This window comes from Mastomys coucha, unplaced genomic scaffold, assembly GCF_008632895.1.
Source record: "Mastomys coucha isolate ucsf_1 unplaced genomic scaffold, UCSF_Mcou_1 pScaffold14, whole genome shotgun sequence".
Classification (NCBI taxonomy): Eukaryota; Metazoa; Chordata; class Mammalia; order Rodentia; family Muridae; genus Mastomys; species Mastomys coucha.
The window spans coordinates 107,799,964-107,818,569 of record NW_022196896.1 but is presented as its reverse complement, the minus strand read 5'-3'; the positions used below and the strand labels follow the sequence as shown (position 1 = coordinate 107,818,569).

At 41.5% G+C, this 18,606-nt stretch overlaps 1 protein-coding gene across 1 annotated transcript in view; it reads left to right on the top strand.

The window, feature by feature from the left end:
- Irs1 (insulin receptor substrate 1) overlaps window positions 1–449 on the top strand; it is a 59,457-nt gene extending 59,008 nt beyond the window's left edge. Inside the window, exon 2 of the mRNA XM_031368163.1 lies at window positions 1–449. This exon is cut by the window's left edge and continues 4,096 nt beyond it. The gene's annotated coding sequence lies outside the window, so the exon portion shown is untranslated.
- The last annotated feature ends 18,157 nt before the right edge of the window (window positions 450–18,606 follow it).

The window sequence follows — 18,606 nt, the reverse complement described above, 5'->3', positions numbered from 1 at the left end:
AACTTTGTCACTGGCCTAAGAATATAGCTTTCAGAATAATCTTTCTTATGTAGTTATTTTCCTTATACCTCTTGGCTACAGGGTGGGCCAAACGAATGCCATCGACCTTTCCATTTGCTGTGTGTGGTTTGGTTTATCATCTGAAGATGGTGGTGCTATTGATGGTGCTACTTCATCTGTGTACAAAAGACCGACGCATGGTCTATGTTGCTACCAAAACATTTACTGTATATATGTGGATAACGTATTATGTATATATGTAATGGGTACCAGGCTAGGTTTATATTTTTTTTTCTTTAGAAGTGTTTCACTTTCCCAAGCTTTCTTTATAGTGTTATGCTTGTGTTCAATTCTTTTACCCCCCCTCCCCACCCTCCCCCAATTCTGTCTGGTACTTAGAATTGTAGTGTCTTCATCATTAATTAAAGAAAACCATCTAAATGAACCCACAGACGTGCACAGCAGTCATTCTGACTTACTGTCTTTCACTATGGGACATGGGCCAGGCATGGGCCATTGGTTGGATGTGGGCAGTTTACACTGTGGGCATGCTTCCGCTGATGCTCTTTGGAATAGGTAGTTTTGTTCAATGGCAGAGTACACTAAAAAAAAGAGCTCTGCAAACATTTTTTTTTTTTTACCTGCTTGATGGTTGGTGGTACCAAAGGATAAAGGTGTGGGGAGGAAAAGAATGTGTCTTCTGGGTGGAGAGGTCTGTGTTGCCTTTGTGCCCACTGGGACAGCCTTGCCAGCCTTGCACCTGCACACAGATAGATCCCTCTGTTCAAAGGTAGGTCATGGTTCTAGGATCCCAGCTGATAGTCCCCGTAGACCACTGATGCCGAGACAAGGTTGCTTCTCAGCCCTGGCTCTGTATCATTTGGGGAGATTTCAAAAAGAGCCCATGGCTGGGACAACCGTGAAAATGATGGTTCAACCGGCCTAGTCATCAATTGCTTTCCATCTTCCCTGGGAGATTCTAGCATGAGGGCAGAGCAAGAACCTCTGCTGGGAAGTGTACAGGCTCATGAGAACTGCTTAGTGGAAATACCTCTGGAGTGCTGAACTCTTCTGGGAATGTGTACTTTTGGGGGAGGGGGACACATGGCTTTCCTAATAGGGCAAGTTTGGGAAAACCTGATCTCTGTGCGGATGGAGATTTTGGGTTGTTTTGCCTCCAGAAGGCTTAACGACATTGCATCGGTTACTTCTCTGTGGCTAGCCTTGTGGCCAAGGTGACTTAGAGAATGAAGAGTTTGCTTGGCCTTACAGATTTTTATCCGGAGGGATAAAAATCCATCGCCATCGTGACAGGGAAGTGAGGCAGCTGGCAGACATGGTGGCCGGAGCAGCCAACCGAGGGCTCATGTCTTCAACTACAGTCAGGAAAAAGCAAGAGCCTGCTGGGAATGTCCTGAGACCTCAGTGACACACTTTTTCCAACAAGGCCACACCTCCTAAGCTTCTCCAAATAGAACCACTAACTCAGGAGCCAGCATTCAAATGTCTGAGCCCATGGGGACATTCTCACTCAAATCACCAGAAGGTCAATCTAGAACTTCTGGAGATAATTATCTGCCTTCCCAGCATCAAGGCAGCCGAGTCCCTTCTCCTGCTCTTTTGAGGTTTCTTGCTTAAAAACCTAAGAGAAAAAGATGACATTTATAGCTTAGACTCTTAGGGCTAACTCAAGCTACTGACATTTTGTAAACAGATTCAATGTGAAGTTTTAAAATTGATTATCTTTTATGGCTATGAGTCTCCAAAGACTGACTTTATTTGGTACAAATACTAGAGAGAGCTGCCGGACAGGATAATTGATATTTTTTACTGTTTACAAGGAGAACACAAAAAGGGCCATGGGACTGAGCCCGTGGACCCCTATGGAAGAGTTAGGGGAAGCACTGAAGGAGATGAAGGGATTGCAACCCCATAGGAAGAACAACAGTACCAACTAACTGGATCCTTCTTAGCTCCCAGGGACTAAGCCACCAACCAAAGAGCATATATGGGTTGTTCTATGGCCCACACTGGCCTCTGTGGGAGGGGAAGCACTTCTGTGGAGTTTGATGCTCCAGAGAAGGGGGATGCTAAAGGGATGAGGTGACAGTGGATGGGTGTGTAACGGAGTACACTCTTAGAGGCAAAGAGGAGGGGTCCTGGGGAGGAAGGTCATATGGGAGGAAGGGGAAGGGGGACAACATTCGAAATGTAAATGAATAAAACAAGAGAGAAACAAAAAATACCTCCTCCAAAATGAAAAAGTATATTTTAAATGTTATTTATCCATTTAATCTCCATCTAGACCTAAAATAACTCAAATAATTCCATTTTGGATTGCTTTTTTATTTACAATCAAATTCATAGTTATTACCACTAAAAAAGACTTAGTACATGCTTGAAATTGTGGTTGATCTCTACATTATATTACCTTTTCCCATTTATAATAAAGAAACAAACAAACAAAAAACTCTTATTTCCTTAGAGTGGAATTGCAAAGTAAATAGTGCTTTATCTCTATTGAAATCACATCTGAGCACCACTAATTAGCATTAATTAGAGTACAGTCTGCTTGGAATGCACCAATTGTGTAATGTACAGCAGAATTGGCTGCCAATGAACTTGGAGAAGTAATAGTAACAGAGAATTTGGCATTAGCACAGTGGTATTATTAAAATCAGTATCATTGTTTGATTATACACCAGGATTTGCATCAATTATCTGCTTTCCAACAACCCAGAGGTAGACGAGGTATGTGTCTGGACGCAGGTTCCTGAGAAGTTGGACAGAGGTCCTAGCTGAGGACGACGATTTATTGGCAAGTGTTATGGTCTCATTGTTAGCCTAGCAAACCTTGTTTACACGTGTTTTGAAAACCATGTTTCAAACATTGAAAACCCTACTGAGTTGGGGTACAGGTAAGAGACAGAAGTGATTATTGAGTATATAAGAGGCCCTTGGTTTGATCCCTAGCAGGGGTCTCAATAGCCTGTGGAGTACAGTGTATATTGCCTGGCTCAGTGTTTCTCAAGAGGGAGAACTGGGCTCTGAGGCAGCATTTCTTGCCCTGGCCTTCTCAAATTCACCAGGACCAGCTACAAACAATATTATAGTAGATACTGAATCTATGCTGCCATATTTACTATGGTGTTAGATGGAGTTCATAGTCCTTGATGCATCTCCATGCCATTGGCTGTTAAAGGTCCTCCCAATAAACTAAAATGCTACTTTATAGTTTGGCAAGTAGCTCTGAATGAAGTCGTGCTAAGATGAGGCTTCTACCTCATTTTTTTTTTATGGAAAAAACATTTAAAAAATGGCAGAAATCAATGAAGAATTTTCCTTTTTAAAGGGGTTGGGGTTCCTTGAAGGCCAGAGAAACTTCAAAGGAGATCATAACACCCAGAACAGGAAGATCTTCGTAGATTTGGGACAAACCCCAGGAGTTTTTTTTGTATTATTGTTTGCTAACTTGCCACCAGCTCCAGGAACAGAGGACAGTGTATCCATTCTGGCCAGGGAAATATCTGGTTGCCTACAGGGACAGATAAAATATTCAAGGGTTATTAAATTTTTTAAAAACATACCATTGCTTCATGCTAGCATTAGATAACACAGGAAGTCAACTCCTTGGTGTTTTATAACCAGACATCAATATTCACTCATATTTCGGGGAAGATGATGTAGGTGAAGTGAGAGATTTGTGTCTCAGAGAAACTGCTTTCGGTGTTTCTATATTAGTACTGGAAATAAACTCAGATTTTGACTTGTCTGAGCTCCTTTTACAGGTAAGAAAATGAGATTTAATTTCAACCTCCATTTACTGTGACTTTATTTTAAAGTCATGTTGACACCATGTTGGTTAAAACATATGTTGGAAATGCCTTAAAATCCCCCTCTCAGTTGGCCAGTCTTTGGGATCCTTGCCTCGACCCAGGATGAAGCTCGTATACAGATTTAAGAAGCCAGGTTCTGGGAAGTTGCCAAAGTCAGACAGACAGACAGCCAGATGGAGAGAAGACAGATTCTGCATTAAATGGAAGCAATGAAAAGGACCCAAAGGCTGAAATAAAGAGAGGTAGAAGATGGAGGGGAATGTCCTAGAGGGTAGTGGTCCCAGAGTCCCAAGCCCTTAGAAATTCCCCACACGCCTTCTGTTGAATTGACTCATCTATTTGTCCTAAGAGATACCTTCTTATTCTCATGTAAAGACAAGATGACGAGGCCATCCGTCTTGTTCATGTGTTCAGAAGTCCCTTTTAAATTAGATATTGGGAACACCCAGATAACACTCAAAACTCACCCCCCACACACACACAAACTTTTGCCATGCTCCTGTTGTTGGCCATGAACTAGCTCAAGGGTTTTCCAAAACTTTTATCTCAAATGATAAAGAAAGTATAATACTGCCTTAAGGGTACATGGTTATCAAGTGGGATCCTAACTCAGGTCCACTAATAATTGAAAGATATGGGAACTGAAATAAAGAGACATAACCTTTGAAATCCTGGTGAACATTAAGGATGTCTGAAAATTCCATGGTCCATACTTTATATCCAGTCTGTTGCATCTTGCCACCTTAAGTCCAGCTTCCTTTTCTAATTCTTTTTTTTGTTTGTTTGTTTGTTTGTTTGTTTGTTTTTGTTTTTCAAGACAGGGTTTCTCTGTGTAGCCCTGGCTATCCTGAAACTCACTCTGTAGACCAGGCTGGCCTTAGAAATCCACGTGCCTCTGCCTCCCAAGTGCTGGGATTAAAGGCGTGTGCCACCACCGCCTGGCCCTTTTCTAGTTCATTTGTGGTTAAGTCAGGATGGAAATGAATCTTGCTGTTTTTAAAGCTCAATTCTTAGAGGTTTTCCACATCCAGGTAAATGTAGCCAAATATATGTAAATGCACACATACCAAAACTCTACCCTCACATATATGCTTTTATCCCTCAGCCCATACTCTATACCCATCCTACTTTGCCCATAATACACACACAGACACATACCCACATTTATACACAAACACCAACACACACACACACAGACATACAGACACCAACACACACAGACTCAAAGACAAACACACACACATACATACACAGCACTCCCAAATCACAGGCACTGTATCTGTATAGTGATGATGTGGCTGTGTGTGTTTTCTATTTTAGGGGAAAGGGTTTATGATTTTTATGAAATCCACTAAAGTTGGTTAAAAAATGGTTCCTTAAAATAATCCCCAGAGCCATAGAATGGCTCAGTTTGGGTAAAGTGCTTAGTTAAGCACTTAGTTAAGTGTCTTAGTTAAGGTTTCCATTGCTGTGAAAAGACACTATGATCGAGGCAACTCTTATAAAGGACAACATTTAATTAGGGTCTGGCTTACACTTTCAGAGGTTCAGTCCATTATCATCAGGGCAGGGAGCACAGCAGTGTGCAGGCAGACATGGTACTGGAGGAGCTGAGAGTTCTCCATTTTCATCAAAGGGAAGTCAGGAGAAGACTGTCTCATGGGCAGCTAAGAGAAGGGTCTTTTCCACAGAGGGCGGAGCCTGAGAATTGGACCTGAAATCCTGCCTAACCGGTGAAGTACTTCCTCCAACAAGGCCACACCTATTCCAACAAGGCCACACCCCTAATAGTCCCGCGAGCCAAGCTTATTCAAAACTGTGTAAACATGAGAACCTGAATTACACTGTGTAAACATGAGGACCTGAATTGGGATCCCCAGCACGCACTAGATGTGGTGGCACTAGTTTATAATCCCAGGGAGAGACAGGAGGCTCCCCAGGGTTGTCTGGCCAGTCACTCTATCCAATTGGTAAGCTTCACATTCAGTTAGAGACTCTGACTCAAAAACTGAAGTGAAGAGAAAGAGAAAAAGACACTCAATGTTGTTGCCTAGCTTCCACACACATGGGCACAGGGACAAACCGTCTAATTACATAATTTTCTTTTCCCATCTTATGTTATAGCATCAGGCACTGGCTTAAGACAAAAAGAGGACAGAGAGTTGATCCCACTTTTTCACTCATGGCAATGAATTGGTCAGGGGTTGGCACTCTCTCTGCCTAATGCTTCCATGAGACTCAGTCTTTCTGGAAAGGAGAAAAAATATGTTAGTTATAGTTTTGGAGCAGGTCTATAAAATTAATATGCTGTTCCTGGGACATTTGCCTCAACAAAGAAAAACCTCCAAGAGAGAGGGCAATAAGAACTGATGATATTGGTGCTTTAGTGATAGAATCAGACCAGATCTACAACTTTCTAGGAACAAGCTCCAAGAATCATGAAGCGGCCATCTTTTCCCCCTGTATGTAATAAGAGTAAAAATAAAACAACAACAACAATAACAACAAACAAACAAAACATTACTTTATAAATGGTATCAAATTTATATATTTAGTAAATAAAGCAATTTTTTTCCAAATTCTTTTTTGAATAATTTAAATTCTGGATATACACATCCAATATATTTTTCCCCTCCAAATTTGGAGCAGATCATTCTGAAGGTGACTGGTTGGGAGTATCAAGCACAGCCTGACTCAATACCCTTCTTGCTTTTCTGACGTCATCCTCTGTGCAGGACAGATTTCCTATTGGCACACAGCCTTGGTTCTGATTACTGAGATAGCTTCGTGCACTCCTGTTGGCCTGAAAAGAACTAAATAAAGAAAGAACTGGAGACTTTCTCTGCCAACAAGCAGCTTGTGTTTGCTGCTACTAGTGAGAACTCTGTTTGTTACTCTTCCCTACCCCAGGTCTGTGGTTGAGTTTTAAGACACAAAGATGAACTCAGCCAAAATATGGAAAAGTGTACAACTCTTTATAGACTATAAATTTAAAGCATTCGGTAAGAGACCGCACAACTCAGGAGGTGATTCAGGTAGGAACACTGATCTCTGTGTACTTGTTCCATGAACACGCTGGAAACTTGTAAATGTAACCAACAATTGAAGATGTTCACCAAAGATGACCCTGAAATCAAAATCTGCCGCATAAGCTTTGAATGTGCACATGTGCACATTTGTACTTGGGCTTGCAAGTATATCTCTGTTTGCATATATGGGTGGGGAGACCAGAGGACAGCTCCATTCCTCAGACATCATCTACCTTTCCTTGATTTTTTTTTTTTTTTTTTTTTTGAGATAGGGTCTCTTACTGGTCTGCAACTGCCAAGTAGGTAAGGATGGATGAACAATGAGTTCCAGAAATCTACCAGTCTCTACCTTCTCTGTGGTAAGATTACCGGCATGTGCTACCACAGCTGGCTATTTTACTGGGATTCCAGAGATCAAACTTACATCTTCAGGTTTGCAAGGCAAATGTGTTAACAATAGGGGTGTCTTCCCAAATCCTTTCTAAAGCCTTTTTGATTGGTCACACGAAGGTGAGTTTTTATTTTAGAAGATGGCTTTGGCATTGGAATTCAAAAGCCTTGAGTCAACCTGGAGATTCCTAAGTAGTTGAAAGCATGGGAATACTACTTAAGTTCTGAGAGCCATAGTTTTCCTGTCTGGATTCGAGGATGCTGTTGCTCACAGTGCAGTTTGATGCTCATTAGGAGTATGCAGTACTTCCTCCCTAGCTCATCCCTTGTATGTCTAGCCTTGGAACTTAATTCTAAACATCTTTATGAAGACCAGGCATAGTCTCTTCTTACTCCATGACAAATAGCGAAGTTAAACGGCCATATAGGATGGACAATTCCCCACTTGAGCTCCTCTTCCTCCTCTCTCCTCCCTGACTCTGTCTTCTGGTCAAATAAAATTGTGTGCTGAACACAAGTTTAGAATTGAGCCATAGAGGGAATCTTGCCATGATGTGTTGATTCCCAGAATGCACTAGTGAGACTTCCTAGTCTGCTGCCCCTCCCAACCCCTGCCTCTGAGAGGAAAGAAGAGTGTGAGCAGTTAGTTACAAAACCATTTTTGTCTCCCATTCTAACTACTGCATTACATCCTCAAGAACACCTGTAATAGAAACTTCCACTGAATTCAACTTGCTTACCTTTACCTTGGACACATACCTGGGGCCTATGTCGAGCATGGCCACACTCTGGAGCATCCAAATGCTGCTGTTTTGTTCAGAAATGCAAGGCTTTGTTTGAAGGTGCTGGTTTAGGAGTGGGTGTCCTCTGAATCAATTAGGCTGCTGTGGCTGTGAAGGCCTGAGTTCCATTCTTTTTCCAATTAGAATTAAAAATGTAAAAGCAATATATTTAAGGATAGGCGGTTTCTCTTCTTCACTTATGGTCGTCTAACTTCCATCAACAATCCTGTTTTTTGTTTGTTTGTTTTGTTTTGTTTTTCTTTTCTTTTGTTTTAAAACAGAGGGTGTCCAGAGGGACCTTGCCAAACCAGACTCCATTATCCTGCTTGGATCCAAGGAATGCCATCCAGACCACAAGGAGTTGGAAGCCCTAGAGAAAGCTGTGCTGAGCAGTTCTTAGCCTGTGTCTTGAGGGTTACCTGCTCCTATTTGCCTCCTAATTCTTCTTGGGCTGAGTCAACCTTTGCGGCATCATTTTTACTTCTCATATGGTTAACAGTCAGTCACTTCCCAGCGTCCCTCTTCATTCTTGTTTTTGAACTTCACAAAGATGTGTGATGGCTCTCTCACTTATTCAATCAAGGGCGCGATCAAGGGCGCCAGGGACGCAGTGTACTTCATTTTAACCCCTTGTATTTCCCCGAGGTGCTTTTGTTCCTTCAATATGAACTTTTAATTTTTTCCAGGCTTGTGTGCTTTGTCCAGCCTTCAGTCTCTCTGGAGCTTGGCGTGCCTTCTTGTTTAGGGGAAAACTTATTGCTTCACAGTAAGACCATCTGACAGTTGTTATCTGCGACCTGAGACAGAACTGCCAGTGAAGAGTGCCAGAGAGAGCGATGAGCAAGACCTCCTGGTTTCCCAGGCCCCACCACCATCTGGGACCACCCCAGGGAAGAGACATGTGTGGCCGTGACAAGTGTTCACAGGAGGAGGGAACAATCCCTCCCTCTCCACCCACCCGTGGCCAATCTCATTGTGGACTGGAATCCCTGCAAACCATGAAATCCATCCTCTTGGATGTCTCCTCCGTTAGTCCCCCTTCCTTTTGGATCTCTTTCCTTCTCTTTTTCCCCTCTTCCTTCTGCCTCTGCTTTTCACAAAATCCAAGTGCCAGCTGCTGGGTGACATCTCCCTGGGAGGCAGACACAATGGCAGACATAATTCTGAGCACACCCAGTGAGCCATGCTTTCCCAGAGACTCCCCAGGTCCAGTGGGAATGAAACCCATGCTGTTCACTAGGCCAGCTGGGCCCTACAGGGATGAAGCTCCTTGGCTTCAGAGCCCCTCACAGGTGTTTCCTTCTTAGACTGTTCTCAGCCCAAGTGCTCCTGCCTGCAGCCGTCTCTCCTTATCCTTGTACATCTTGTTCTTAGTTTCTCTACAGCATCGTCTTCATCTGCACCTCTCTGTCTCCATTTGTTTGCCCTTTCCCTCTCCCTCTGTACACCTGAAGCTTTCTGTGCTATTTTTATGTGGGGCCTACTGCCTGATACATAACTTGCAGTCAAGACATCTCTACTGAAGAGGTGGATAAATAATTAGAGGGTATAAGAAATAACTAGAATAACATCACCAGTCACAATCTGAATAATACTGCCTATTCTCTTTCTGTATTCTACCAAGCACTGTTTTGTGTATATTATTTCAAATTCTCAAACCTGATTCTGAGAGAGAGGACAATTTTTTGTTTTGCTAAAACAAAATGTGGAGGCTCCCAGGAGCTGGTGCTTTCCCAAGGCCACCCACCAAGTGAAGGATGAACCTGCCTTCCATCCTTGGATGTTTCTGTCTCTGAAACCAGCAGGCTTTCCTCTTATTCTGTCTGTGAAATCACACAAGCAACTTACCGCAGGGCAGAAAGAGATAAGGTCCTTGTGAGACACAGATGAAACATCAAGGTAGTTCAAAGGAAAAGAAAGTGATCTCTGAGGTGACGAGATGATTGGTTTCTGGCTTTTAGTAGAAGGACAGTGGGGTAGCTGAAGAGGGAACAGGAAATCACAGGACACTGGGCTTAGGGAGGTGGCTCGGTGGGTGTGAGGACCTAGATTTGGGTTCCCAGAACCCACATAAATCCACAAGCTGAGATCCCAAGATTCCCACAGCTAAATGGGAGGCAAAGACAGAGGAATTCTGGGAAATTCAGGGGCCTAATAGCTTAGTATACAATGAAGAATCAAAGACCTGTCTCAAACAAGAGGGAAGGTTAGAGCCTTAGTAGAACCTTAGTAGGTTAGGCTACTTGAAGTAGTCTCTGACCTCCACACACTAACTGTCATGAACTCACCCTATTCACATGAACACAGTGCATGTGTGAACACGTACACACACACACACACACACACACACACACACACACACCCTAGGATACAATGTGAGAAAGTGCCAGAATGCTATCATGATGAGTGAGTGAGTTTGTGTGTACATGTGTGTGCAATGTATGTATCTGTATATCATAGACTGAGGCAGAAAGCCAAGGAATATAAAATGAGATTAAATTCAACTCAAATGAATTAGGGTTTGGAGAAAGGAGAAAGGGGCAGTTCCTTCTTCATTCAATTCTGACTTCAGTTCTTCAAGGCAGATGTGCACATCTACATTTACTGCACCAGAGCTTCATATGTATACAATGACCTCCAGATTTCTACTCAAAGAGACATTATTGTTTATGTGTGGAAAATGTGATGTCTTGTAGTCAAGTCACATTTAATTTTACACATTGTCTAAATATTCTAAAACTCATCTAGCCTAGGGGTCACCATGTCCACATTACCTCTGAAACTGAAGTTTAGTAATTCAGCCTTCTGGAAAAGCTGTGCCCCGATTCTATTGAACCTTCAGAGCACATTGGATATGTTCACTGACATGTCTGTCGTTCTTGCTTGGCTCTGCTGTTGCTATGTTAAGTACTCTCTATTAGCTGGTGGGCACTGTTATCTTCATAAGTTTCTAGGCTTCTACTTTCAGGCCAGCTCTGTCTGGTGACTCCAAAGCTAAAGTCCTACAAGTTCCCAACTGGCAGTATTATTTTTAGTTCTCATGGTCATGGGCTCTATATGGTGGCCTCACAGATGACAAGGTTGTCTTCATTGTTTTTTAAAAAGATTTACTTATTTACTATATGCAGATATATATTTATTATATATATTTATCAGAAATATATTTATCATATATTTATTTATTATATACAGCTCAGAACATACTCATGCCTGAGAACAGAGTGTCTGCATGGAAACAGAAAAAAAAATAATGTAACAGGCCATGGGTGGGATATACTTTAGGAAGATATCCACATGTGTTTTCTTAGTTCATAGCAGAACTAGGGAATAAAATATGATGTAGAGAGTAGAATGTCAAAATAACACAAAAACCAGGGGAGATCCGTTTAGTGTATCTAGCCAGCCCTTTTTTTCCCAAGTTCCATACTCATGCATTTAGCTCCTGATGGATTGAAAACACAAGCAAATGGAGAAGTTCAGCTGGTGCTTCTCGACAGCCTTTCACCCATACAGACTAGTCTTCATTATACTGGAAGGAGCTCAGCATGCTACAAAAGGAGAAGAGTAAACACCAACCCAACTACAAACCCTTCCGTCTACAAGAATGACCTGCCTTCAAGAGATGCTGGTGAGTAGGGGCAAAAAGCTTGTGGGGGTAACCAACCAAGATCTCATTTAAGATCCACTCCATAAGATGGAACCCATACCTGATGCTGATTGTCAGGTCAAGAACATGAGACGAGACAGGACAGGGATGTATGGGAAGAACAAATACTATTAGTTTCTTTCTTAAAGGAATGCAGCAATAAAATGAACTAATGATATTCTTTGTACTCATAGATCCAAGTCTTGCTCAGGTATCATCAGAGATGCAGCAGATGGGAATAATACAGAGACCCATAGATAGAAAATATACAGAGGTGCCTGGCAGTGGTGGCTCATGCCTTTAATCCCAGCACTTGAGAGGCAGAGGCAGATGGATTTCTGAATTCGAGGCCAGCCTGGTTTACAGAGTGAGTTCCAGGACAGCCAGGGCTATACAGAAAATTCCTGTCTTGAAAAACCAAAAAGAATATATATATATATATATATATATATATGTATATATATACACATATATATATGTATATATATATACATACACACACACACACACACACACACACACACACACGCACACACACACAGAGGGTGAGAGACCTTGGAAGACTCAGCCCTCACAGGGATGTCTCCATCAAAGACTTCCTCTCAGGGCTCAGGGAACTCTGACAAGAGGAGGCAGAAAACATGTCAGAGGCAGAGGGGATGGAGGACACCAAGGAAGTGAAACCTTCTAGACACAACAGGACTCACACACATATGGAGTCATAGAGACTCTGGCAGCATGCACAGGGCCTGTACAGGTCTGTACCAGCTGGGATCCTAGAGCTGGTAGGAGAAGTGGACACATACCTCCATTTGTAAGCCAGAAACTATTTCTGGTTGATAGCTACTTGCAAATGAAAACTTAAGTTTTCTCCAAGGGAGTATCATTGGGGAAACAAGTCATTCTTAAGGGAGGGTTCCATGCCCAGAAGGAGGGGCCAGCACAAAATGAATGCAGTGGCATCTTTGGAGGTTCTTTGTCCCATAATGTTGTCAGGACATTTTTTTCTGACTTGAATATCCTTTGAGTATGTATTATAGCATCCAGTTTGGAGGTCTTGTGGGATTCCCGAGTGTGTGAATATGTGTGTCTCCCTCTATGCATTTCTTGTACTTTTTCTTTTACTTTTTTTCTCTTGTTGTTCTGTCATATTCTGATTTGTTTGGTTTTGATTTATTTTATTATTATTTCATAGATGTCTGTTTTTTTTCTAACAAGAGACAGAAATGATGTGGATCTGGATAAGAGTAGAAGTTGGGAGGAACTAGAAGGAATTGAGGGTCGGAAAGCATAATAAGAATATGTTGTATGAAAAAATCTATTTACAATAAGAGCAAACAAGAAAAAAGGTCTAGAACAAAAAGAACAATTTGAATTTGCTGCATACCAAGCACTATGTTGAAGTCACATGAAGTTGTGTGTGGGTATACCCTGCTGTAGCCTCTGACTGTGCAAATCCCTCAGTCTTTCTTCAGCACACGTTGAGCATTATTTGATTATGTCTTATTCATGTACTATATAGTTATGGTTGAGGGGGATGTCTCTGTCCCCAAGATGATCATACATTTCTTAAATATACAATGTGACAACTATTCGGCTACTTTTTACACTGAATTAGGTATAATGAGTAACCTGGTGGTGGCTTAGGTTATGGAGAGAACATCAGGAAACTATGTATAAATATTATGCTACTCTGTAGAAGGGACTTGAGCATTTGTGGCCTTAGTGTTCCAGGGAGTCCTGAAAATGTTCAGCAGATACTAGAACATGGTAGCACTGAAGATGGAGCATACATAGATATTTTCCCCTGTGGGAAAATTTGTATGTGGACACAATATACCCAGATCTTAGGACACCAAGGCGAAGGAGTTAATTTCAACCAAAATGTATACTACAAGCATCCCATAGTCATTAATTAAGAAGATTATAGAAATTGAGAGTAGTCCTCAGTTGGAAAAGATTTTTATGAGTTTCATATAAGGTGGAGAGAAACAGAAGGAGAACATCAACCTTTGGACCACACCCATCCCTCCACACATATGAGTACACAGATATATGTATATGCGTGCACATACACACATACACAAACTCACATGCACACATGCATGCATGCATATGTACACAATGAAAGGATCAGAATGCTTTACAAGATTATGCCTTCTTGCTAAGCACCTAAACTTTAACAAAAGTAACTTTAAGTAAAAATACTTTTCATAATTGGTGCTTTATGTGTATTCCACCCATAAATAAGGCTAATATGTTATTATGAAGATTTTTCCTTTAAATTATTATTAAGAATAGCTCAAATGACTTTAAAAAGAAATAATACTTTATATTGTTTTTAGGTAGAAATAGTAAGTCAATAATTTATTCCCTAATAATTATTTCTTGTAATACCTAAGGATGATTTGTAGTGTATATGAAAATAAATATCTTAATAGTGATCTTAAAGTGCACACAGCATTTTTCTCTGGTGGTATAGATACTCTTTTTATCACAACTTAGTTACAAGAGTATACTTGATTTACTTCTGCAACATAATGCCAAGCTGGGGGCCTTTTTTCTAACCTTTAAAAAATCTAATTTATTATCATAACCAATTATACATAATAATGGGTCTCATCATTTTCATACATGCACATAATGTATTTCTATCATATTCATACACCCCCGGTATTTCCTCTTGTTTTCTCATTAATCTTCTTCCAAACTCGCCTTACTTCTAACTCTACCCTACCCCGCACCCACTGTGTATGTATGTGTGCATGCGTGTTTGTGTTTGTACCCATGCGTTTCATTAGGGTTGTTTACCGGAACATAGGTGAGAGTCTGTAGATCAGAGCATGGACACCTACCTTACCAGTGCCCACACACTGAAGAAAATTTCCCTATCAACAATTAGCTAAGTCTAAATTGCTTAGCTAAACATTTTAATGTGGTATCATGATATAATAAATACTCATGTCACGTCAGACTTGTTTATATTTATGGGTGTTTTGCCTGCATGTATGAAACTGCCTATTAAATACAAGACAGAAATTACAGGATGACCTATCAGGAGAATGTTGTGGGAAGCTTTACCGGAAGTCCTTACTTCTCCGTAGGTTGGGCTTGTGGGGGTATTTCCCCCTGTATTCTATGTCTAATATCCCTTAGAGGATTATGTTCTCTCCAGAAGTCAGCATTTTGGCCAAGTGCCATATGCAGATCTAGGCAAACCTGGATAAAGTCTTTCTAGAACAGAAGCTACCTGATACAGGAGGCTCCATTCCGGAAACCTCATCTTGTGCCAACAAGTAGGTCTTAAAGCCTACTTAAAGCTTATAGATGCCACAGTGTAAGGGAATTGAGGGCGGGGAGGTGGGAGTCGTTGGGTGGGTGGAGGAACACCGTCATAGAAGCAGGAGGAGGGAGGATGTGATAGGGTGTTTCCGGGAGGGAGGGAAACCGGGAAAGGGGATAAGATTTGAAATGTAAATAAAGAAAATATCCAATTAAAAAAAAAGATTCCCCATTGCAGAAGAGTGGATGAGAAAAAGAGTCAGTTGGGTTAACTCTCTTAGCCCCAAAGACCACCACCTCTCTACAGAAGCGACAAGCGGGTGAGACCTTTACATCTACCTACTCCCCTTCCCTTCTGCGTTGGTTTTGCTGAGGCCAGAAACAGCAAATCATGAGGCAGAAAGGCAATAGATGGGCCTTAGTAGAGGCATCTGAGTCCCCATTTCATGAAGTTCCAGCATGGGTTTAGGAAAATAACTGTCTTGCCTGTGGCTTCCCATTGGATACTGTGGATCATTTTGGGAAGACCTCTTCAGCAGGTCCTTGTGTCCTGTGACTTCTGGCATTTAACTTAGAACAGTCAAGAGAGAGGCAGGACTACGATGCTCTACAGACAGGAGGGCAAGATGTTAAAGCAATCGGGAAAGGAAGCCTTGGGCAAACACTCAGAACCACCTGGATCTCCAAGATTTGGGACCAGAATTGCTTGTACAGGAGGGAGCCTTTCTCCACTCTGCCTTGCAGCACGTCAAACACTTTCTTCCTCAGTGATAAAGGAGGAAGAAAGGTGGAGGACTGCAGGAAATGCTCAGTGGTTAAGTGCTTTCTCACCTGTGACACCTGGGGACCGAATTCACTCATTCTTTTCACAGGCTACAGTCCGCACTTGGTGCAGTGGGTCCCGATCTCCTCAGCCGTTACCAGCTTATCCTGGGAGATCCTTACAGACACAAGCATGTCTCAATCGTCACTAAATACATTATATGATTCATTAAGGCTATGTGAAAGCGTCAACAAAGGAGACACGTATTTCTACTTAGAACTTAATGAAGAGCTTTAAAACAAGAGTGATCCCTGGTTAAACATTTGGTTAAATATCATAAAACACCAACTATTATAAAATGTGACAGGTACCATAGCAGCTGGCGGTGTTCTGCTTGCTCTCTTTAAATGCTCCCTTTAAAAATAGCTTCTCCAATGTAGAATTTAAAGGGCAACATTCTACACATTTTGTTCACAAAAAAGATTTTTTTTAATAACATATATAGTCTAGAAAGGCAGCACTATTTCCAAGCTATACATTATGTACTAATATCTAAATATTTTGACAGTGCAGGCAAGGCAATCAGTAAATAGGTTTGGTTTGCATACACTAATCTAATCACCAAGGGCAGTGGAAGTCGTCCAGATGGTTCATCTATTTCTAAAACCAGCCTATTTTCTACGAGTCAGCCTTCGAAGAAGAGCCCAAAGCGTCTGGGATGTTTATCAAATATCTTGAACAATTTTCAATAAGCATTAACTCAAAGTAAGTGTGAACATCCCCCCCCCCCAATAGTAATAAAGTCCCAATGACTAATCTGGGTCTTGATTTAGCTTTCTTGCCCTCTAATTGAGAACGTGTACAGAGTTTTACACATCACCCTTCTTATGTGGACACCATTATCCATTTACCCTCTCCACAATTACCTGGGGTGACAAAGCAGGCAAGAGATGGCCTGAGGCTGTCCAGTCTGCTACAGTAGTGGCTAAATCTGTGATATTTCAACTCATTTCTGCTTCTCATCAAAGAGAAGATCTTCCGAGTACAGAGATTCATGGGTCCTATTGACTGATATCTGTCTTGTGCTGACGCCTACTTCCAAGCCAATGCAGTAACAGTGGCATTTGATTGGCCGGTTGTGGCCACTCTTTGTTCACAACGTACCATGTTAGATACCAATTATGAAATAAGCTTGTGCTATTCATAAATAGGTAGGAATATAAATGTATCTTGGTTTGCTGTAGCTGCTAAAACAAACTTCATGGTTTAAAACAACATACATTTATTTAACAGTTCTGATGGTCACTTGCCAAAATCAGAGTGTCAAAACAGGCCATGTTTAGGTCTCTAGGGGAGCATTTCTTTTCTGTGTTCTCCAGCTCTTGGAATATTCTTTGCATTCCCTATTTTGAACACCCCTTCATCTTCATAAGCACCACATTTTACCTCACTCAGTTCTTCATGTCATATCTCTGCAGTCAACCCCCCTACTCTCTTTACAAGAATATTTGTGATTTCACTTAGGTCCCACCTAGACAATCCAGGACAATCTCCTGTCTTAACGCTCTTAATTTTATTATATCTACAAAGTCTCTGTTGCTGTAGAAAGCACCATTCACAGATTTCAGAGGCAGTTATATAGACGTCATCTGCATGGTCAGTAAGTCTCCTCTAGAGATCTTGTCTCGAAAAGTAAATAAAACAAAACAAATCACCTTTTAAATCTTCTCATAGCATCTCCAGATGACTACTTTATCTCAATTGAAGAAGCAAGTTCTAAGAAAGCCTTCACAGTGATCTCCAATTAAAAGAAAAAGTTATGCATTATTGAAACAGTAACGCTAGCTGGAAAGACACAAACCTGAGCATTAAAGTTTAGTAGATGTGACATTCGAGGTGTCTTTAACTTCTAGCTTCGTGTCTGTTTATCAGAGGAAGCATGTTTTAATAGGTACCGGTGGTGTGTTAAGAAATAGAACAAAGCAATTTGTATTAGTCCACAGGGAAAAAATGTACATTTGTCAGTTCAATAAGTGAACACTGCCAAGGGAAACGATCTAAGTGTTCATCTTGTGTGCAGTGTTTCTTGCATGGTGTGGGTCAAGCTGTTCAGAGAGTGGAACCTGTACTTCTGGGGGAGGGGAGGGGACGGCAGTCTTCCTCCTGCCAGTTTTCTCCTCTGAATGGAAGTCCCCGTGGCACCAGCTCTGAAGACCCTCTGACCTCATAGTGGTTTTCCAAGTCCAGCTTCTTCACCTGTCAGGAAACTCGTTGGTCCTTGAGGTTGAATGAGTTTGGTTTCCTTCAAGTCTCCCTTAAAACAGTGGTTCCTATTCCATTCCTGTCCTTCCAGAATGGCCTCTCTCTGTGAGGCCCCTCATCGACAAGGCAGCAGTAGGTCGTAACTGCATACCGGACAACTGTGGGAGCAGTGATCCTGACTGCAGTAAGGAGTGGCATGCCGGCCTTTGCTGATCTGTAGGCATCACCCCTTCCCTGAAAGCTAATGCTCCTGTTAGACAATGTTGAACATAATCTGCTTTGCATGATAATAAGGCATCTGAAATTTATTTTTCTCGCCAAGGTATTGATTTATCCATTCTAAATATTTCAAAGAAATGATACCCAGCTTGTTCTCTACCCTGCCTCCTCTCCCCCAAACCTACTAGCAAAGGTGCTTTTAGATTTCATCCACAAATCTCTTTTATCATGAGTGCCCATTTTGAGTGCTACTATTTTAAGTTACAGTCCTCCTTTTTGGGTTAGTTTCTTTTTATATGCATATTTAAAATATAAACATATATAGGCAAACAACAACAGAGTAATTAGGTATAACTGTTCATTTAGTAATCCACTTCAGCTTTTAAAAGTAAGACTC